We start from the raw sequence: 24702 nt of genomic DNA, 5'->3' as shown, positions 1-24702 counted from the left end.
TTAATCCCATAGCCTGAGCTGAAATCAAGAGTCAGACACTTAACTGACTGAGCCACCTAGACGCCCCAATTCTTTAATTAATTATAGTAAACTCAAGAAAGCAACTGAAACCACATCAAACTCAATACGAATGATGCACTGAAAATCTGAATGTGGGTGTATACAGCAGGAATTTTTCAATGCTGCCTAAGCATTGTATAGCTAACAGGTTTTGTAGAAGAAAACTAAATTAGAGCCCTCAGTAAGCTCTAGAAATTGGTTAATTTTCGTTTATGAACACTAAATTTCAGTAATCCTTAGTAACTCAGAGTACCAGTAAGTAGCTCATACTGATATACAAAAATCGAAGACAAAGGACATGAATAACAATAGTCCCTAAGAAATAAGGAAATAACTTGCATTTTAGTTTCATTCATCAGGAAAAACTTCTGCCCCAGCATGTGTCTTGAGCCATACTGGAGAAGCAGCAATCTGATCCAAAAAGTTTCAGCCATTTTCTCACTGTGATTCTGTATAATAACTCATCAGTAGCATAAAATCTAATCTCCTAAATTGGATCCCTCATACATTGCTGGTGGGAATGTAAAATGATTCAGCTGCTTTGGGAAACAATTTGGCAGTTCCTCAAAATGTTAGGCAAAGACTACCACATAACTTAGCAATTCCACCCCTAGGTATGAACCCAAGACAAATGAAAACATAAACCTATGTCCATACAAAAGTCTGTATACAGATGCTCACAGCAATATTATTCATTATGGCCAAAATGTGGAAACAACCCGAATGTCCAACCAGTGACGAATGGAAAAACAAAATGTGGTATACCCATACAACGGAATATTTGGTTATAAAAAGGAATGAACTATTCATATATGCTATAACAAACATGCACCTTAAAAACACTATGGTTGTAGAAGAAACCAATATTTTATGTTGCCATTTACATAAAATACCTAGCAGTGCAATTGCTGGGTTGTCAGGTAGCTCTATTTTTAATTTTTTGAGGAGCCTCCATATTGTTTTCCAGAGTAGCTGCACCAGTTTCCATTCCCACCAACAATGCAAAAGTGTTCCCCTTTCTTTACATCCTCCCCAACATCTCTTATATGCCACAGTTTCTTTATCCATTTATCCACTGATGGACTTACTTCCATTTCTTGGCTATTGTAAATAATGCTACAATAAACATAGGGTATGTATATCTTTTTGAGTTAGTGTTGTCATTTCTTTTTTTTTCTGGTCAATTTATTTAATATTTACTATATTAAAAAATCTAAATCCAAGTTACATAATATATAGTGTGATAATAATTTCAGGAATAGAATTTAGTGATTCATCAGTTACATATAACACCCAGTGCTCATCCCAGCCAGTGTTCTCCTTGATGCCCCTCATCCCTTTAACCTTCCCTCCACCCAACACCCACCAGCAACCCTGAGTTTGTTCTCTGTAACACATTTAGTTATCTTGATTTTACTGAACAGGTACAACAAACTAAAGTTACCAATTACTAATAAGAAGTACATATTTTTCTCACTTTAATCAATATTTGAGAAAAACGTTACTATTATTTCTTACCTAAAGGCTTAGAGCCCCAAATTCAAAGCAGGTTGAAACTTAAAAGCTTCAAAGAAGGTAACTTTTCTATACAAACTTATTTCTAGATCTAGTTCTGCAACTTAGGCATCTTTGGTTTAAGATGTTTAAATATAAATTCTAAGCTTTAACTTTTATAAATGTTAAGTTTAGCCTACAAAGAATCAACCAATAAACTGAGCAGGTATAGAAGAACAAAAATGGTAAATGCTCAAGTAGGTACTACTCCAATAATATTGCAGATTTAATTAAATCAATTCTAGAAGAACTAGTCAACAACTTTGAAGAAGACAATTCACCCACACAAAGGGGAAAAAAACACCTAAGAATAGCGTGTGACTCAGCCTGCACTGCTCTGAGGGGAAGAAGGTGCAGGAGCCGGCTATTAGGTCTGTTCTCTTCAGTCTCCTATCAGGACTAAATATGAAAACAAAATTATTTTCTCGTCTTGAATAAGAAGTATAGGGGGAAAACATTCATACAGATGTTTCACCTTCAAGTAAAATATTACTTCTCTGAAACAAAGATCACTTTATAAGTTCTGAAACCATTTAAGGAAACACAAAGGAAGATACATCTATATAAATATTTTAAATGTTTGTTGAAGACAAAGTTACAAGGTAAATGGGGAAAATGGGGAACAAATATAGTAAAATTTAGTCAATATTTTTTTTTTAATTTTAAGATTTATTTTTGAAAGAGAGAGAGACAGAATGCAAGTGAGGAAGAGGCAGAGAGAGAGGGAGACACAGAATCTGAAGCAGGCTCCAGGCTCTAAGCTGTCAGCACAGAGCCTGACATGGGGCTCGAACCCACAAACAGCGAGATCATGACCTGAGCTGAAGTCAGACACTTAATCGACTGAGCCACCCAGGCACTCCAAATCAGTATTTTTAATGTACAGAGAACTATTAAAACAGTTAATGAAAACACTAAGTTCTCAAATAGTTTTCCAAAGGGGAAATGAAACTAATAAATGTCAATGTCACAAATAATCAAGGAAATGCAAATTAAGGTTTGTTTTGTTTCTCCTGATAAACTTACTTTTTTAAAAAGAAACATGGCTAAGCCCCAAGGCTAGCAAAGGTGAGGGGAATGAGCGCTGCACACCTGACTCACGGGAGTGCACACTGGTATTGCTCTTCAGAGGGCAGTTAGAGGACAGACAGCAAGAGCCCTACCAGTGTTCATATCCAATAAACCAATAACTTCACTTCTGGGAATCTGTCATAAGAAAATAATGATAAATAGGGTAAATGTGAAGATATTTGCTGCAATCATTAGTTATTATAGAAACAAAAATCCAGAAATGACCTGAGTCCCCAACAATGGAGAATACACTGAATCAAGTATTATGTTACTACTTAAATCAAATTCATAATGATATGTAAACTGTATCTCAATAAACCTACTTTTTGGGGGTAAGTTTATTTTCAGAGACAGCGTGAGTGTCTCTGAGAGAGGCAGAGAGAGAGGTAGAGAGAGAATCCCAAGCAGGCTCTGTGCTGTAAGCTCAGAATCTGATGTGGGGCTCAAACTCATGAACTATGAGATCATGACCTGAGCAAAATCAAGAGTTGGACATGCAACCGACTAAGCCACCCAGGCACCTCTCAATAAGCCTATTTTTAAAAACACTAGTTTGGCTAGATCATATGATACCTGGAAACGGTTTACATTCTTATAATTAAAATTTATGATATAAATGTGTATTATAATGAAAATAATAGCAGCCAATAATCACTGTATGCTTACCAAATTCCAAGCCTCACTCCCAGGTTTCTATGTGTGTGTAATCACTGACATCATCAACAAGGCCATACTAGAAGGGTCTGAGGCTCAAAGGCCACTCACCAACTATAGGGCTGGCCCAAGATAAATTATACTTTAAAGAAGGCCTTACTGTAAACATTTTCATAGGTCCCGTGAGAACGTTAAAAAAAAGAATTTTGAAATTGAATTTTAATTATTTCAGAATAATTATTTCAGAAACGAGAGCGGCAGCGCCCCTGACATGTCCCCTTTCCTCCAAGCAGCAGCCCTTCCCTTGGCTGATCTAAGCCAAAGACAGGCCTGATTATTGTTGTTAAATTTATAAAGAATTTATTATGAGATGGCCACACTAAACATGCATTATCTCTTCATCCTCATAACAACTCTGTGGATAAGTATTATGAAATCTTCACTTTTTTAAGGAAGAGAATACCAAGTCTTAGCAAGACTTACATTCATAAAGCTAATAAAAAGCCAAGCTGGAACTAAAACCCTACTCAGCAAAAGCCATGTTATTCTCAACTACCAGGCTGTATTATAAAACATACACAATAATATATATCTAAAAACACAAAAGACAGGGTGGGTAGGAAACACCAAAATGTGGTTATTGGTTGTTGGACTTGGAATGACTTTTTCTCCTACTTTTTTTCCCCCGAATCTACAAGGTTTCTTTAATCAACACATATTTCCACAATAAAAAGAAGTTTAAGTTACAGAGTGAGAACGTTAAGGTGAAAGACAAAAGGAATTTGGAAAAATATTTACATAAAATGACAAGTTATATTGTTAATACAACTCAGAGACAAGCAATCAGTATACTTCAAAATTAAACTAGTAAATTTAGAGAAAAATTTAACAAAACTACAACAAAAACATAATGAATGCTGGAGAGAAAAGGAAGTGAAATATAATCAAATGAGCCAACAGCCAGGGAGAGGTGTGACTAGAATCCCAAGTCTTCAGGGTTTGTTCTTTCTCCTAAGGTTCTGACTTCTGGCAGAAGCTACCAGTAAGCCTACTCCACTAGTTCACAAAACCTCCCAGGGCATTTCAAAATCTTACCAAGATTACATCAGGACCCTCCAACTTCCCCCATTATAACTGGAAAAATGAGGGAAGTAAGAGAAACTGAGCCTTGTTTCATAAAAGAGATCCAGAAGGAAGATTCAAATATTCTAAACACCAGAAAAGGTATAGTGGGGTGAGAGAGTTATTTATTTTATCAGGCTTTCCCAGAGGCAAGGCTAGTAATCCTGTAAGTAACTTGATGTTCCCAGAACAGGAAATTTCCGACTCTGTTTTCATTTAATTTATCTCTGGGCCCTTCCCTTTCCCCTCTTTCTCATTGGCCTTCAAAGCCCAATTCCAAAGCTACTTTCTCCATGTAAGTTTCTCTATCTTATATACTTGGAAGGTTGAGTCCCTTCTTAATATCAACAACATCACCATGAGCACCTTTAATTCAAACTGACAAATATTTACCAAGTTACCAGATGTATAACACTTGGATAAGATCTATAACAGCAGGGAACAGAGGCGCCTGGGTGGCTTAGTCGGTTAAGCCCCCAACTCTTGATCTTGACTCAGGTCATGATCTCACATCTTTAAGACTGAGCCCACATCAAGCTCTGAGGGGAGCATGGAGCCTGCTTGGGATTCTCTTCCCTCTCTCTCTGACCCTCCCCTACACATAAGTGCCTTCTTGTATTCTCTCTCAAAAAACTTAAATAAACTTTAAAAAAAAAAAAAAAAAGAGCAGGAAATACAAAAGAGGAAAAGGACCAACACTTGGAATTCCATATCTTTTGTCCTTTCTTTATAGGCATATGGGACATAGGAAGTGTCCATACCTTTTGATCCATGACTACTACTATTACTTTTTTGAGAGAAAGAGAAAATGCACAAGTGGGGGAGGGGCGGAGAGCAAGGAGGGAGGGAGAGGGAGAGAGAGAGAGGGAGAGAGGGAGAGAGGGAGAGAGGGGGAGAGGGGGAGAGGGGGAGAGGGGGAGAGAGAGAGAGAGAGAGAGAGAGAGAGAGATCGATCCCAAGCAGGCTCTGCACTGTCAGTGCGGAGCCCCATGCAAGGCTCAAACCAACAAACCGCGGAATCAAGACCTGCACTGAAGTCGGACGCTCAACCAACTGAGCCACCCAGGCATCCCCTCTCTTTTTAGGGAGAGCCTGCAATTCTTGATCTCAGAGTCATGAGTTTAAGCCCCATATTGGGTGTGAAGCCTACCTAAATAACGTTTTGCAAACAAATAATAAAAATTAAATTAAATTTAAAAAATACGAACTACTTAAAGTTACAGAACAAATATGAGATGATAACATGAGCAGAGGATGCAGAGTCAGATTGAGTTCATATTCGTTGTCTAGCACTTATTAGTTGCGAGATCTTGGTAAAATTACTAAACCTGTCCTTGTTAAATGTTCTCAAGTGCAAAATAAATAACAACAGAATAGCTTTTATGGAGGCTGAAGACTTAAATGAATAAAAAAATATGTAAAGTGTCTCAAAAGTAACCATAATACAGTAAATGCTAGTAAGTATTAGACACTGTTAACATTCTATAGTAGCAAGGCAGTATTATTTAGCCAAGAAAATTATCTTGTAGATAAGTATACAATAAAAGAGAACTATGTTTTTGATCAATGCTAGTAAGCGAAAAAGCAGGTTACACAACACAGTATATAATTCTACATTCTGCAAAGAAAAATTTCTAGAAAGAGATCTACCAAAATATTAAGAGAGACCATTTCTCTGGGTAATATGATCATTAGTGACTATTATTTTCTTCTTTAAATTTCTCCTGTTGCTTTCCAGTTTTCCAAAAGAACATATATTACTCATCACAATAAAAATGGTATAATCAGAAAGCCTATAAGATTTAAAAACAACCACAATGTAGCACTTTTAAGAAAACTCTTCTAAACCATTTGATAAATCTCTACTCTAGAATCATGTTGTGCCTGAGGTTTGTTTGTCTGCCTTTAGGTTATTAGAACATAGATCTGCTGGGTACAAACCCAACAGTAATATTAAAATGATAGGGGCGCCTGGGTGGCTCAGTCAGTTAGGCGTCTGACTTTAGCTCAGGTCATGATCTCACAGCTCCCCTCATCGGGCTCTGTGCTGACAGCTCAGAGCCTGGAGCCTGTTTCAGATTCTGTGTCTCCCTCTCTTTCTGCCCCTCCCTCATTCATGCTCTGTCTCTCTCTCTCAAAAATGAATAAACGCTAAAAAAAACTTTAAATAATAATTTTTGTTAAATACAATAATGTGAAATACAAGTTTTCACCTAAAACACAAACAATAATCTTTTCCCAGATCTTGAATTTTTTTTTTTAAATATTTTATTTATTTTTGAGAGAGAGATAGAGACAGCATGAGCAGGGGAGGGTCAGAGAGAGAGGGAGACACAGAATCTGAAGCAGGCTCCAGGCTCTGAGCGAGCTGTCAGCACAGAGCCTGATGTGGGGCTCGAACCCATGAACCGTGAGATCATGACCTAAGCAGCCGTGAGGCTGCTTAACCGACTGAGCCACCCAGGTGCCCCTTGAATTTTTTAATAATAACCTTAAATAAGGCAAATTTACTTCTCTCAATTACTGCCTCCCCCATCCAACTACCCACACATTCCCTATGCCCATTTCCTGCCTTACTTTTTCTCTGTAGCACCTGGCAAATTCTAACTTCTAGGTATTTTATTGTCTCTCCTCCTTCTTCTTGAATATAAGCAGCATAAGGGCAGAGATTTTTGTATATTCTGTTAACTGCTTATATGCTCAGTTTGGACCAGTTCCCGGCCTGTAGACACTCAATAGTTGTTAAAAGGATTAATTTGGTACCATGAATTATCAGTAATTTGTTGGGTTTAATTCTTAGAATGAAAGATGGTTGTTAAAAACAAAGAAAAAATTAAAGCAGATGACAGAAAACAGAGGGAAAAGGCATTTCCCCCCCACCAAAAAGCCCTTAAAGACAAAGATGAGGTAGTCAACCTAATGAGGAAAGCAATAACAAAGATGTACTTAAGAGGGAGCTGCAGCATGTACTTTTTCAAGATGAGACTACCGCCTTGCTACAAAGACTATAAACCCAGGTATGAGAGAGTAATGTTCAGAAAAAGGTTGGGGGTTATCTGTGTCTAGTCTAAATGGCTCTTAGCATCTCATATAAGTGACTCTGTTCTGTGGATCCTGAAGGAGCCAAAAACTCCAAGTCGGAATCACAGAAAGGACCAGGCATTAGAAGGAAGGAGGTGGACAGGGAAAGCCTTCCAATACTGGCTGTCTCTGCAGCAAGGCAACATCAATTTATAAGCATTTCACTGGAACTTTAGCAAAGGGGAAGCCTAAAATGCTCGCAGTGAAAGAAGGTAAATGGAAATTAAGCCATGACTTACTTCTCTTTTATGATTCAGGTTTTCAGAACTTATCACAAATTTAGAAAATGCATGTTACTCAAGCATCCGAGTCCACATCACTCTCTGCAAATTTCATGAATCTTGAATTTCTCACTTATACTCACCAAAATGTATTTCACGTCCACTAAAAAGTAAAATCGCCAAATGCTCCACATGTTGTGAAATTCATTAAATTCAGGCCAATGTGGTTAAGCAAAGAGAAAATGATAAAGCAGCAGTTATGAGTGTCCTCCTGTCAGACAAAACCCTGCTGGGGTTTATCTACATGGACTCTACAGTTCGCCACTACCCACCATTCTTTTTTATTATTATTATTTAATGTTTTATTTATTTTTGAGAGAGAGACACACACAGACAGAGCATGAGTGTGGGAGGGGCAGACAGAGAGACACAGAATCTGAAGTAGGCTCCAGGCTCCGAGCTGTCAGCATAGAGCCTGACGTGGGGCTCGAACCCACAAATCGTTGAGATCAGAACCTGAGCCAAAGTTGGATGCTTAACCTACAGAGCCACCAGGCACCCCAACTACCCACCATTCTTGCCATTCTTTCTCATTGTCAACCTCATACCAGTCAAGTGCTCCTCAAACTGAAAAGTATCAGCTGTTTAAGCACCTGGATTTGAAGACTTGGAAGTGATAATCCAAAGCAGTAGTTTCTTTTACAGATATAGATACTTGCCTCCTTCAGGCTATGTTCCCCCCTGCCCCCTAAATTAAGGAGGGTGGGGAGGCAGATTCTTTAGGGGGATATGAGATCGTGGGTCAGCTCTTTTGTTTTCCCGACTTTTTACATGGATTGTTTTGAGAAGATTAAAAATTAAGGGGTAAAAAAGGGGATTTCTTTTCCAGTCATTAGGTAGAAAGACCAAAACCAAAACAAAAGATGAAACTAGTTTGAGATTTCTCCGTGAAGCTAGTTGGACAATGGTAACATTTACTGAGCACCCATACTAAGCAAGAGTCACTGTGCTCAACACTTTATATTACACACAGCACCACTATGAGACAGGTACGTTTTGTAGATGAGAAACAGGAGCTTAGAGAATTAAAATCAGTCGCTCAAGGCCACATGGGGACTTCATGTTGGAGTTAGGAACAGGAAGTTTCACTTGAAAGCCTATATATTATCTACTATGGTTATAATGAAAATAAATGACATTTTTATTAACCACATATACTTTTTCTAAAATGAGTATGCATTAGTGAAGAAAATAATCTAGAAAACATAGAAGAGTTGCTTAAGTCAAACAAGTTAAATGTTTACCGTCTGGTAATAAATCCCCTAAATGTCTCCCATAACCACTGTTGAATAGCTTTACAAGTAACTAAATCATTCAGTGTCCTGATATAGCTGTGAAATGATTTTTCAAGTGACTCTCTTAAAATACTCTTTGCAAATGAAATATGCTGCCCTCGTAGAGTTGTATAAATACCTTATTTCGTGATGTATTCACTGCCCTATTTCTGCTCAGTTTCCTCCTTTCCTCCCCCACTTCCTCTCTGCCTTAAGATCCTTTAAGACCAGTTCAGTTCCTCATTTTCAAAAGAATACCTACAAACATGCACCATCTACCCAACAGGACTCTAGCTAGCATCAGCGGCTATGCTTTGCAGTTACAGGAGGGTACAAAGCAAAAAATGAACTCAAGAAAAAAACAACAGCATTTCTAATGCGCCTTCATCTTTAGACCTATTCATTTACAGAATTAATTCTAAACATTCTTATTTTCCTACTTCACACTTGGAATCCTGCCTTTAACAATTAAGATGCCAAAAAAAAAGTCTGCCTTTTCTTAGTCTTTCTTCAAAAACAATTATTCCACAAATGTTTCCATAAATAAGGTATTGAAAAAATTAGAATATTTAAAAAAGCAAATATACTATTATAAACATACATTTTTAGTAATATAAATGTTAGTGATATAACTTAGTTATATAATTAGTTTATCCTGAATCATTTTTGGATAAATTTCTGTTCATAAATTGCTTTACAAGTAAATAAAGTACATACAAATGCTAGTTACTTACCAGTGGACTAACATGTTACTAACATGTTAGTAACATGTTACTAACATGTACTAACAGTTAACCTTCAGGTTAGCATTTCACCTATTTATTTGACAGGAGAAAAAGAACTACTCACAGGATATTTGTTGATTATGCTTTAACTGATTATGCAAAACAGCACAGGGCCTAGCAGTAATAAGTGTCCAATTAATGATAACCACAGTAAATACACGTTAATACTGAGGAAAGTTGTTGAAGATGTCCAATAAATGTTCTTTATGTCTTTCTAGAAAGATGGAAATTTGTGAAACTTGATATTAAAGATACATTAAAAATTAAAGTCTTAAGGTTATGGAAAAAAATCTCCACTTTTTAAAAAAAGAGCTGTGTTATCTAGGATGAAATGACAAAAAATAAAGGCACGAAAGAAAAAGAGATGGATAAAGAAAATCCTGAAAGCTCTTGTGTGGGTGATGGGTGCATAGAGGTTCCTTATATTATTCTATTTTTGCAAAAATATAAATTTTTATAACTATAATTACAATCCCAGAACATGCCTAACACATTTTCTCATATTCAGAAGGGACTGGGATTTTTAGCTCTGAAAACTGTTGAACAATAGTACCTCCCTGCTCAATAATTCAGTGCAGGTCAAGTTTTGTCAGACAATTCTACCTTTCACTATAAAGGTGAGTGGAGGGAAGAAATGTATTAAAGCATTAAAAAATACAACCTCTGCTGCTGCTCATTAATATTACATTACAATAGCAATAATCCACATTTTCTCGTGCCTTCCAAAAATACAAAACTGTTGTTCTTAAACTAAGCTTTCGAAAACAACTTCCACCTTCTACACTTTTGAAATTACAAGGGATGTATGTCAATCATATCTCAATAAAGTTGGAGAGGAGATAGCTATTACTACAGAATCATAAGCATAGCCAAAAAACCCGAAAAGTATGCAGACCAGAGTTGCTATTATCTTTAAAATTTGAGGGACATTATTATTAATTTATGTAAAGATTTTAGGGGAATGTTTCTAGATCACGTTTAGATTTTATCACTGATTAACAAAACAGCAAACAAGCAGAGGGAAAGAGGCAATTTTCTTAAGAGGCTTAAGAAGCTTAACCTACAGAGTCTATGCCACCTAAATTAAGCTGACTAAAACAACACAAAATTTCAAGTCACATTTCGCAAATCTCTGGGTAAGCAAGTAAACACTAGTAAAAAAAAAAAAAACAAACTAGAGCACTAATCAAGCAATCATTTTTGTGTTAACCTTAATTCCAAAAATAAACTGGTTGGCTCTATCAAGCATACTCCTAATTCATAATTAATTTAAGTCTCAAATGAAGCAAACTTGCCATCGGCAATCATTCAACGACAAAGCGCATGACTAATCACCCAAATACAGCATCTTTTTACAGAATGCAAAGCCATCTGCAGTTTCCGCCTCGGTTTACCCATTCACTAAGCACAGGCAGGCAGCTTTTTAAATTAAAAAATAACAACAATAAGCAATAAACTTTACTCTGGCCTGAGAGATTACATCTCTCCTCGCTTCTTGTATACCCTGAAAATCAATAACGCTGAAGTGAAATTGTAACATTCCCCAACTTTGGTTTAATGCGAGCGGTGGACGCCGAGCATCCGCCCACTGGCCTCTCGTGACTCGGGCTACTTTGACGCACCGGGATGCGGCTCACCTGACATTCCGCACCAGCCATTACCGGGGAATCCCAACTCTGCGGGGAAAAGGGGGGGGGTGTCCCCGCGAAAGCGTGCGGGTGCCCCTAAGGACCCCCTTCTGCCGGCACCCCGAAAGCGAGGGGCCACGCCACCCTCCGCCCTGAGCGGCGTCCGTCCCTGCCAGGAGAGGCTGGGGGGCCGGGGATCGGCCGCAGGGGAAGGGGCGGCCCGGCGCCCCCGGCGTCCGCCCTGGCCCCACCGCTGGGGCAGGAACCGGGGCCGGAGGTTTCCGCCCGGCGCCGCCAAGCCCGCCAGGGGCCTAGCTCGGGCTCCCGGGGGCCCGTCCGCGGCGGCGGGGGCGCCCAGCCGCCCCCCAGCCCGGCCCGCCGAGCCTCCCCGCGGCGAGCGCGGCAGCGCCCGCACCTGCCCCGCGCCCTGCCGCAGCCCCGGCCGGCCGCTTCACCCACCTGGCGCCCCCGCCGCGCCTCCCGTACGTCACAGCGCGACCCCGTGCCCTTCGGCACCGGCAGCGCGGGCGCGGGCGGACGCCGGGAGACCTTGCTCGGCAGTCGCCGCCGCCGCCCGGTTCGTCGCCAGGCCGCCGACGGAGAACCTGTTGCGCAGCCTGTCACGGCCGCTCGGGCTCCGCGGCGCCGCCTCAGCCCCACAACAACATGGCGGCCGCGGCCTCCGCAGGAAGCCGGGGGGCGGGGAGGTAGGCGACGGGCCGGGCAGCTGACGGCCCGCCCGCCAGCGCCCGCCACTGACTCCCCCACTGTCGGGAACCCGAAGTTGGCCCGCGCGCAGCTCCGCACCCGCCGAGTCCTGGGGCACCGAACCCCGCGGGCCTGGTGCCAGCGCCCCGCTCTCCCCTCGGGGAGGCCCCGAAGCCCCCCAGACACGGCAGCCCTTCCTGGAGCAGCGACGGCCCACCTGGCTCCTCCTCCCCGAGGTGACATGTTGAGGTTGGGTGGTGCGTTTCCTGCCACTGCAGAACCCCCAGGGTTTCAGGGAAGGCCTAGCCGAGTCTGACACGTGCCTGTTGCACCCCACATGGGGTACAGTCCGGCGTCTTCTCTCTTTCTCTCAACCTCTCTCTCTCTCTGTCTCGGGTTAATACGCTGATCTGAGAGCTGAGAATCTCCTGGAATGGGAATCTGGGCCAGGAGGAGGCTGATCCCGCCCTTGCTTATTACAGTCCGCAGAAGAACTGACCATGTCCATTCAGCATTCCTCACTCCTCTATAACACATGACAAAGGCCAACAAGGTAGGGACTTCCCCATCTGCCTCCACTTGGGAGAGCAACTACCCCATATGCTCTCATGAGCAGTAGGAAGACGTTCATCTCTGCCCAAACTCCACTACCCTCCTGAACATTCTTCCTCACACTATAGCTGCCTGACAACTGAAGATCAGAGTATCACTTTTTTCTCAACCCTTCTGGTCCCTGGTCTCCCCACAAAACACTAGACTTCAACTCAAGTTACTACCACATACCCTTGCCCTTGACACAGCATTCTTTCAAGAAAAAGGCTATCTGTTAGCTGGGGTTAGAGGAGGAGTCACGGTTTCTATAGGTATAACAAAATGGGATTACAAGACCCAATATTTCTTTTGGCTTTTTGAGGCAGAGTGGGGGCTGATCCCATGTACAAAACTCATATCCCCCCGCCCCCCCCATCCCCAGGACTTCAGCAAGTAAAGGAGAAATTTGTGCAGATCAGATGATCCCATCATTACTTACCTGTTAGGGGAGGTGAAGGTGGAAGGCTGGCTTGAGAGGGATGGTCCCAAAGCTTAGGCCCATCTGGCCAACCAACCCATGTGAGGGACTTAACAAACATCAATGATGATAAACAGGCTTTTCCCGCTCTCACACTCAGTGTTTTTCCCAACTCTTCGATTAGGACCTGACCAAGACCTGACCGACAGGTCCTGTGCTTTGGTGACACAGTGAGGCCTGACTCCTTGTGTTGGTCCAGGAAGTCCCTTATCTACTGGAGACCAGTCAATGTGTAAACAAACTACCCAAGCTAGCGACAACACTCTGGAGCATATGATCTCATTCTCGTGGCAGCCATCACCAATTAATTGTGGTACTCCCTTTCGGAGCCAATATTCTAGAGTCTAAGCCTGTGAATCCTCCTCAACATAATGATCCAGAGACGTGGCCTAGTGTGAAACCTGTTTTTTGATTTTTGTTTTTTGTTTTTTTTTATTCCTGATAGGCAGGTAGCCAGTCTCTATATCCCTCTCACCATTTGGTCAGTGTCACTTATGTTTCTGGGTTTTGGACCTGGTGAGATTCACCCTGAGTCCTTTTTCTTTTCTTTTTTCTTTTTCTTTTCTTTTTTCTTTTATATTTTTATTTATTTCTGAGAGAGAGAGATAGAGAAACAGCGTGAACAGGGGAGGGTCAGAGAGAGGGAGACACAGACTCTGATGCAGGCTCCAGGCTCTGAGCTAGCTGTCAGCACAGAGCCTGACGCAGGGCTCGAACCCACGAACCATGAGCTCATGACCTGAGCTGAAGTCAGACGCTCAACCGACTGAGCCACCCAGGCGCCCCACCCTGAGTCCTTTTTCTTTCTGAAGGAGGTGCTGAACCCATGTCTGGACAAAAATGAAGTTTGTAAAAAAGAATATTTATAAACAAATAAAAACATATTTAAACATCTCTCTAAAACAAGCCAAAAATTTAGCAACCTACCTGTCACAGAAATTGGTGTTTTGTATACAACTGGGAGCTTATAGTATCCCAACTGCTAAAACATTGTATCTCAGGGTTCCGTAAGGAATTTTGAAGCCAGTTTGTTCATCCTCTCATACTCATTCAGTGTTTATGATTTACATAGGTGATATAGCCACCATCCTACTTCTTTGATGTCCTCTCCTGCTCACAGAGCATACCTTGGAACTGTATCTGTAATTTTTCCCCTTGGTATTTCCCAAATCCCGCCACTCTTGTTTACCCCCAGCCTAATGAGTGATCAGATACTTGGAGGAACTAAGTCCTACCTTAGACGTATAGGCATACCTTTCAAGTCTAAAGAAGGTTAGGAATTACTGTAGGATGAGAAGGCTGAGAGGTCAGGAAGGGACTAAGTATATTTTTCTTCCCCAGCTTCTTCCACAATTTAGGATAGATTCTTAGGTCTATTCCTGATAATCTAGTTTTTACCATGGAAGCATTTAATCTCAGTCTGTTTTCCTTACCTGCACTGATTCTTTCCACCCCAACCATATATATGCTATGCTCTATCAATCTCTCTGTTGGTTTTAATTAATTAGATTCCATCCTTAACCCCGTTCCTACCCAGTCTACCCTCAAAACAAACCCACAATGGTGAGAAGAGGCTAGAATAGAGAACATAAGCAATTCTGGACTCTAAGCATCCCATGAGATGAACAAATTATCTATCCTATAGAAGGCTGAAAATCTGGAGCCCATATGTAATGCCTCCACTAGTAATAAATCTCCAAGACAATGCAATAAATAAATAATTTAGAACTTCCTTTATTGTTTCTTGTAGTGCAGGTCAGTTGGCTATAAGTCTTAGTTTTATCTGAAAATATTATTTTACTTTCATACTAGAATTATGTAACCCCTGAATATAGAATTACAGATTGACAGGGTTTTTTCTCTTTCAACATTTTAAAGATGTTTTTCCATTCTCTTCTGGGGTTCTTGGTTTCCACTGAAAGGTGTTGATCAGATCATTTTCTTCTCTATGTAATATGCCATTTTCTCTTGCAGCTTTCAGTATTTGCTCTTTATCTTTGCCTTTCAATAACTTGACTCTGATGTGCACCAGTGTTTCCCTTTTTTTTTTTTAATTCGTGTAGCATTCATTTACAATCCTGTATCTGCAAATTTCTGTCTTTCATCAAATTAGGAAAAGTCTTAGAAATTACTTCTTTAAAAAATATTTTAATGATTATTTTTGAGAGAGAGAGAGAGACAGAGCATGAGCAGGGGAGGGGCAGAGAGAGAAGGAGACACAGAATGTGAAGCTGGCTCTTCACAGAATCTGCACTGTCATCGCAGAGACCCACCTGGGGCTCAAACCCACAAACCTTGAAATCATGACCTGAGCCCAAGTAGGGCAGTTAACCCACTGAGCCACCCAGGCATCCCAGACTATTTCTTCAAATACTTTTTTTCTGCCCCATTCTCTCTCTCATCTCCTTTTGTCATTACACATATATTTGATTGTTTGATATCATCTGGGTTCATATAGATGTAACAGTATTGAACACCAGAAAAAAATGGCTCTACCCTCCTGATCCTCAGAGCATCTGAAGATAGGAGCAGTGCATAGTGGGAATCTAAAGCTGTGCCCCTTTTACCTTCTATTTTGGGTGGGAGTAATCTGCCTCTATTGTTAGCTACTGTGCTTTTTAGCCAGGGTGTCTGTTTTATTCTGTAGGAAAGAAAACCCTTACAATATCTCTATACTGCTCTGAACACACACACACACACACACACACACACACACAGATACAGACATACCTACAAACATAGTATAAGAATGATTCTATTCCTTCTGAGAAATAGCTGGAAAGTGAGGTTTGTCTCTTTTTTAGTTTCTCTTTTCAAAACCCACACAAAAGAACAGATGTGCTGACAGTCACTCTTTGTGCATAAAGAACATAAAGTCAAAGTCAATCTGGGAAACCAAGCTGAGGCTGCCCCAGTATTTTGACCATAAGAGCAGTTGAAAAGCAGGTCAGGGATAGGGAAAGTCAGGACCCAGGAAAAGGCCTAGGGTTTCATCTGGTATACATTTGCCAATTCATTAATTTGATATTTGTTTCCATTCAGCAAACAGTTATTAAGAAACTCTCATGTTTTAGCTGCTGGAAACAAGGAGTTAGCAAGGAATTAGCACTGGTGGAAGCAGCTGACCCAATTCAGAGGTGTGGTTAATGGGCCAAATTAGTTCCTTTGTCCTGTTACCAGCTTGCTAACCTCCTGCATCCTATTTTGGAGCCCTGGCATAGATGAGAAATACAGAAGAAGCAGAAATACGAATGATTTAAGGGGAAAGAGGAGGGAAGGGAAATTCCCGAGCACGCAGGAAGGAGTGTTTTCATTATTGGGCCACTGTGTCATGCAAAACTTGAGATGCTGGCTTAAGGCCTGATGTACTGGAAGAGGCAGTACCAGGCATATTAGAGGGGAAGTCAGCCTAGACTTGGCTCTGGGCCCGCACAGCAGGGTGGAGCCAAAGGCCACACTGGGGCAAGGCCCTAGAGCTCTGGACAGGACATGCCCATTCATGACTGAAGCACTAGGGGCTTCCAGTCTGGCAGGTGTAGCTCAGTGAAAGGGAATCCAGCCTGTGGTCAGAAGTCAGATGTGCTTCCTGTCTGGCAGAGTTGCCCAGCTGTCTGTCCAGTTCACTGCTGCCGTCTCCAGCGCAAACCTGGAGCGATTCCAGTTCCCTTCTTGTAATAACCTCACTAATATTTATGTGGCATTTTGCACTTGACGGAGTAATTTTGTTATTTCATTTAATCCTCACAACAATCCTGGGAAGCAGGGTAAGGATCTGTTTGTGACCCTCTAACCTTGGTTGGTATGAAAGAAAAGAGGTAAAATCAGGCCTCACTCAGTCTTGTATGTGTATTTTTCCCATGCCTAGTTGTGATTTTTCTTTTTCCCCTTTTTGAGTAGAGAAACACAGACTGTGCGATTCTGGGTTCAGATAGCAACATTGTTTTAGTTTAAAAAATGTACAGTGGATCAGATAATTTTGTACTGTGTGACCCAGTCTAGCTGGACAAACATTTTTATTTCTAGAATTACCATTTTCTTCTTTCTAAGTATAATATCTTAGAAAGAAGTAAGACCCCCATCTCAAGTTTTGCCAGGTAGACCCCTGGCAAATGGGAAGCCCCATTTAGATGATACACTTACAACTTGCCCTGTCTTGACCCCTCAAGAACAGGATGAACATGTAAAAATTAGGGCAATGAAATCACTGCCCAAAATGGTGTCAGCAACCTCAGGATGGTTGCCATCCTCATCTACCCTAGGGCATAATGACCAGAATTCTCCACCCAGGAAATTCTCCACCCAGGAGAATTCTCTGTGCTGGGACTCAGATTGAGATTAGGATTGGGTGCTTGGTGCTATTTGCCATTTCTTATCCGCCTCCCCCCCTCCCCCCGCTCCCTGCTTTTGTGTTATATGTATCCATTAAATAGGCCTTGTTTTTTCTCAGGTACCTATAGTTTAAAAGCGTTTAGGGAAGGAAGCAAACCATAAGAGACTATTAAATACTGAGAACAAACCGAGGGTTGATGGGGGGTGGGGGACAGGGGAAAGTGGGTGATGGGCATTGAGGAGGGTGCTTGTTGGAATGAGCCCTGGGTGTTGTATGGAAACCAATTTGACAATAAATTATATTAAAAAAATTAAAAACATTTAATTCGGTAGAACCGGGGCACCTGGGTGGCTCAGTCGGTTAAGCGTCCGACTTCGCCTCAGGTAATGATCTCACAGTTCATGGGTTCAGGCCCTCATCAGGCTCTGTGCTGACAGCTAGCTCAGAGCCTGGAGCCTACTTCGGATTCTGTGTCTCCCTCTCTCTCTGACCCTTCCCGCTCATGCTGCCTCTCTCTCTCTCTCTCTCTCTCTCTCTCTCTCTGTCTCTCTCTCAGAAATAAATAAAACATTAAAAAAATAAATAATTTGGTAGAACCACATAGGAGGGCAAAGAAGCACAAAAATAGACTTGCTGGCAAATTAATTGAAACCTAGAAGCCATTCCTCAACAGGTGGATGTTTCTGCCTTTTTTACAAATGCACAACTTGAGTGTCAGAAAAAAGTACAGCATTTGAATGAAGCCATTTGGCCATAAGTGCTGAAGAGTGTCTACTATCCAGTTTTCCTAACATTTAACCACCAGGACCATTGCTTGCCTAGTGTGCCAGGTACATGTAAATGTAAATATAAATATAAATATAGTATCTAATGAAAAGTAACAGTGCATGCCAGGTATTATAAACCTCACTTCACAGGCAAATAAACTATCATTTAGAGAAATTGGATCAGTTTTCCACAATCACATATTTAGAAATTGGAAGAGCTAGGATTTGAATCCTTATTTTTATGACTATCAAGACGATGGTCTTTCTACTCTACAATACTTCCTCTCACTATATTAGAGCATCAGCAATTTCTCCGTCTTTGTATTAAATATACGTGAGTAGGAACTTTTGAAATAATTTATCTTGGAAGAACAGTTCCCCAAAATATGAAGATGCAAATAGTAGGTGAGTTTCCACTTTGCTGTCAGACACATGGTTTGATGCTCCTGGAACTTGTGATTCCTGCCACTGTAGTCAGGAGTTCATGTCAGAGTGCATTCCTGTTCTCTGTGTTGGCCGTGGATTTGGAGGGTGTTTGGGGGGTTGGCCATTTTAGATGGTCTTATTCCTAATTTTCCTTTAAGGGTCTGTCATGTAAATAACATAACTCTTTAAGGAGAATCCCACCCGATCATTTGAAGAGGAGTAGCAGCAGTATCCTTATGGATGTACACCCAGTCTGGCCAGTGTGAGCCATAATAACTAATTAAACAGACATCTTGTCGTTCACCACCCACGTTGACCCAATAAGGTCAGATTACTCAAAATACTTAGAAGAGTTTCATTACATTCCAAATAGACAGCTGAAGGAAAATAAAATCTTAATGTCTGTGTCTGATTCTCAATTCTGTGAAATGATCTGACTACAGAACATTTTCTTATTGAGGTATAATTTGCAGATGGTAAAGTATACACATTGTAAATGTGCCAACGCCTAGATTTTACATAAGTGAAATACAGTATGTACCTTCCCTGTGCCTGGCTTCTGCCTGATGCTGTAGACAGTTCTTTTGAAGCAACAGAATTTTTACCCCACTTTGAAATACTTCCTACAATTCACTCATTTGTAGAAGAAATTTTTAAAGATTTCAGACGAGGGGCCCTTGGGTGGCTCAGTCAGTTGAGCGTCCCTTAATTTTGGCTCAAGTCATGATCCCAGGGTTGTGGGATCCAGCTACCACATCAGGCTTTGTGTTGAGGGTGAAGCCTGCTTGAAATTCTCTACCTTCATCTTCCTCTGCCCCTCTCCCCCACTTTTGTGCGCTTTCTCTCTTTCTCTTGTCTCTTTATCTCTCTGTTTTTCTGTCTCTCTGTCTCTTAAATAAATGAAAGATTTCAGACTAAGTCATTTTTAAGAGATTGCCTATTATTTTCATCAAGAAGTAATTGGTGAAAATCTTTGTGTAAATGTTTTGCATCCATTTGTCTCTCCATCTCTCATTTTGTTCTAAAAAATAATTGCAAGTTCTTTCTGTTCCAATACAAATAATTTTCAATTCTCTGTTCTGGAAAATGCCAGTGTTGTTTTGGTATTTAAGAAAGTTGTTGACCAACCTCCCCGTATCCAGCAATGTTTTTATTTTCTAAAATTCATTTTTTTCTTCAAAAAAATAAAGGTTTTATTCCTTTTTATTTTTATTTTCCAAACATCATTATTTCAGTAATTCTAAACAAGTTTTGAATTACAGGTAGATTCTAAATGATGCAACTGCATCGTAACAACAAACCAAACCTCTTTCATTTTCATTCTAGGATTTGTGCATTTAGATATGTACTTATTATTTGACTGTATTCATTGTATAATACAATTTTCAACTTTTCTTCACTTAGGGGAAAGTCATAAATACTTTTCCATGATAGCATATCTTCTATATTTTCCACATTTATCTTTAAAAACTGCGTCCTATTGGGGCGCCTGGGTGGCTCAGTCGGTTGAGCGTCCAACTTCGACTCAAGTAATGATCTCTCAGTTCATGGGTTTGAGCCCCTCATCTGGTTCTGTGCTGACAGCCAGCTCAGAGCCTGGAGCATGTTTCAGATTCTGTGTCTCCCTCTCTCTCTGACCCTCCCCTGCTCACACTGTCTCTCTCTCTCTCTCAGAAATAAATAAAACATTAAAAAACCAAAAAAAAAAAAAAAAAACCAAACCAAAAAACTGCGTACTATCTCTTGCGTGAAGCATCGTAATTTACTTAATGATTGTCCGAGTATTGCCTGATTTTAATTTTTCATTATTATAAATTACATTTTCTTTCCAAACACCTAAACATATATACAAAAAACATTTCACAGTAAATGTTTTCATAGGTGTTCTTTTGGTGTTCATCATTAAAATTCTCAGAACTGTAATTGCTGCATTAGAATAATTATTGATAGTTTCTATAAAACTATTATTAATTACTGTCATAGCCGTGTAGGAGTATACCAGTTCCACTACACCCTCCTCAAAATGATATTTCATCTGCATTTAAAAATTGTAATTACTAGGCAAAATCACTTTTCAATTTAACTTGTTTTTCTTAGGTCATTATGATCTAACTTGATGGTCAATGTTTTTATACTTTATGAATTAGTGAAATTACCTTTTATTAAGAAAATTAAATTTTCTTCTGAGAATTATTCATTCTCTGTTTATTTACATATTATGGTATTTCAGTCTTACCAATTCGTATACAGTAAGTTCTTTTAAAACATTGAGATATAATGGGCATATAAATGTGTATTAGTTTCGTTTGTACAATATAATGATTCGATATTTGTATGTATTGCCAAATGATCAGCATATTAAGTCTAGTTAACAACTGTCACCATACATAGTTACAGTTTTTTTTCTTGTGATGAGAACAAAGATTTACTGTGTTAGCAACTTTTAAAGATGCAATACAGTATTATTAACTATAGTCATCATGCTATTCATTACCTTCCTGTGACTTACTTATTCCTGTGACTTACATACCTATGACAAACAAAAATTTGTATCTTTTGACCCCCTTCACCCTTTTTATCCACTGCCACACCCCATACTTCCAGCAACTATAAATCTGTTCTCTGTTATCTATGAACTTTTTTTTTTGTTTTGTGGGTTTTGTTTTTTTTTTTTAGATGCCATAAATAAGTGAGATCATAATGGTATTTATCTTCCTCTGACTTATTTCACTTAGTATAATGACCTAAAGGTCCATCCATGCTGTCACAAATGGCAAGATATAATTCTTTTTATAGATGAATAATATTCTGTTGTATATGTACATATTTATACCACTTTTTTTTATCCAGTCATCCATTGATGGACACTTTGATTGTTTCTGTGTCTTGGCTATTAAAATGTTTATTTATTTATTTTGAGAGAGTGAGGGAGCATGCACACGTGCCCTCCAGTGAGCAGGGGAGAGGCAGAGAGAGGGAGAGAGAATCCTGAGCAGGTTTCACGCTGACAGTGCAGAGCCCAGTGTGGGGCTTGATCTCATGAACCATGAGATCATGACCCGAGCTGAAATGAAGAGTTGGACTCTTACCTGACTGAGGCACCCAGGCGCCCCTATATCTTGGCTATTATAAACTATGCTGCAATGAACATGGGGGTGATATCTTTTTGAGTTAACGTTTCCATTTTCTATGGGTAAATACCCAGAAGTAAAAGTGCTGGATCATTTGGCAATTCTATTTTTAATATTTTGAGGAACCTCCATTCTGTTTTCCATAGCAGCTGCACCAATTTATATTCCACCAACAACACACAAGGATTCCCTTTTCTCTACATCCTTGCCAATACTGGTCATTTCTTCTTAATAATTCCTATTTTAATAGATGTGAGGTGATATCTCATTGGTTTGCATTTCCCTGGTGATTAGTGGTGTTGAACATCTTTTCATGCACCTGTTGGCTGTCAGTGTGTCTTCTTTGGAGAAATGACCATTCAAGTCCTCTGTTCATTTTTTAATTGGATTTCTTTTGCTACTGAGTTCTATGAATAATTCATACATTTTGGATATTAGCTCCTAGTTAGATCCATATTTTGCCATTTTTTCCTCCCATTCATTAGGTTGACTTTTCTTTCTTTCTTTTTTTTTTTTTTTGATGGTTTCCTTTGCTATGTAGAAGCTTTTTAGTTTGATGTAGCCCCATCTGTTTATTTTTGTTTTTGTTGCCTTTGCTTTTGGTGTCAAATCCAAAAAAAAAAAAAAAAAAAAATCATTACCAAGAGCAATGTCAAGGAGTTTACTGCCAATGTTTTATTCTTGGAGTTTAGGTCTTACATTCAGTCTTTAATACATTTTATTTTAATTTTTGTATATGGTGTAAAAAAGTGATCCAGTTTTATTCTTTTGCATTTGGCTGTCCAATTTTCCCAGCACCTTTGACTGAAGAGATTTTCCTTTCTCCACTGTATATTCTTGGCTCCTTTGTCATTAAATTAATTGACCATATGTGTGTGGGTTTATCTCAGGGCTCTCTTTTATGTTTCATTGATCTATGTGTCTGTTTTTATGCTAGTACCATATTGTTTTGATTACTATAGCTTTGTAGTATAGTTTGAAATCAGGCATTGTGATATCTCCAGCTTTGTTCTTTCTCAAGGTTGCTTTGGCTATTTGGTTTTTTTATATTTTGTGGTTACATATAAATTTTAGGTTTGCTTGTTTTATTTCTATGAAAAAAAATGCCATTGGAATTTTGATAAGGATTGCATTGAATCTGTAGATTGGCTTGGGTGGTATGGATATTTTAACTATTACTTAAGTCTTTCAATCCATGAGGATAGAATATCTTTCCATTTATTTGTGTCTCTTTCAATTTCTTTTATCAGTGCAGGTCTTTCACCTTCTTGGTTAAATTTATTCCTAGGTATTTAATTAATTTTTAATGCAATTGTAAATAGAATCATTTTCTTAATTTCTATTTCTGATAGTTCATCATTAGTACATAGAAACACAGCAGATTTCTGTATGTTGATTTTGTATCCTGCAACGTTACCTACTCCTTTATTCTAAAAGTTTTTGGTGGAGTCTTTAGGGTTTTCTATATATAATATGTCATCTGCAAGTAGTGACAGTTTTACTTCTTCCTTTTCGGTTTGGATGTCTTTTATTTCTTTTTCTTACCTAATTGCTCTGGCCAGGACTTCCAATATTATGTTGAATAAAAATATTCAAGAACACTCTCGTCTTGTCTTGTTTCTGAGACAATACTGCTGTGGGCTTGTCACATAGAGCCTTTATTATATTGAGGTACAATTCCTCTATACCCACTTTGTTGAGAGTTTTTATCATAAATGGATGTTGAATTTTATATAATGCCTTTTCTGTACCTATTGAGAGGATCATATGATTTTTATCTTTCATCTTGTTATTGTGGTGTATCATATTGATTGATTTGTGAATGATGAGCAATCCCTGCATCTCTGGAATAAATCTCACTTGATCATGGTATATGATCCTCTTAATCTATTATTGAATTGGTTTGCTAGTATTTTATTGAGGATTATTGTATCCATGTTCAAAATATTGGCCTATAATTTTCTTGTGGTGTTCTCTGGTTTTGGTTTCAAGGCAATACTGGCCTTGTAAAATGAATTTGGAAATGTTCCCTCCTCTTATTATTATTTCTTGTGAAAGAGTTTGAGAAGGATTGGTATTAATCCTTCTTTAAATGTATGGTAGAATTTACCAGTGAAGCCATCTGACCCTAAGCTTTAGTTTGTTGGGAGGTTTTTAACTACTGATTCCATCTTCTTACTAGTAATCAATCTATTCAGATTTTCTATTTCTTCATGATTGATTCAGTCTTGGTAGGTTGTGTGTTTCTAAGGTTTTCCATTTCTTCTTTTTAAAAAAATTTTTAATGTTTATTTTTTGAGAGAGAGAGAATACAAGCAGGGTAAGGACAGAGTGAGGGACAGAGGATCCAAAGCAGGCTCTGCATTGACAGCAGTGAGCTCGATGTGGGGCTCAACCCACAAACTGCAAGAACATGACCTGAGCCAAAGTCAGATGTTCAACTGACTGAACCACCCTGGTGGCCCTATCCGTATCTTCCATGTTGCTAAATTTGTTGGCATAATTGTTGATAGTAGTCTCATGATCCTTTATATTTCTTTTTTTTTTTTTAATGTTTTTATTTATTTCTAGGAGAGAGAGAGACAGCATGAGCAGGGGAGGGTCAGAGAGAGAGGGAGTCACAGACTGAAACAGGCTCCAGGCTCTGAGCTGGCAGTCAGCACAGAGCCCGACGCGGGGCTTGAACCCACGAACCACGAGATCATGACCTAAGCGAAAGTCGGACGCTTAACCGACTAAGCCACCCAGGCGCCCCGATCCT

Source organism: Hyaena hyaena, unplaced genomic scaffold (assembly GCF_003009895.1).
Source record: "Hyaena hyaena isolate Hyena2069 unplaced genomic scaffold, ASM300989v1 scaffold_138, whole genome shotgun sequence".
Classification (NCBI taxonomy): Eukaryota; Metazoa; Chordata; class Mammalia; order Carnivora; family Hyaenidae; genus Hyaena; species Hyaena hyaena.
The sequence above is the reverse complement of the archived record's forward strand: the minus strand, read 5'-3'. Positions refer to the sequence as shown.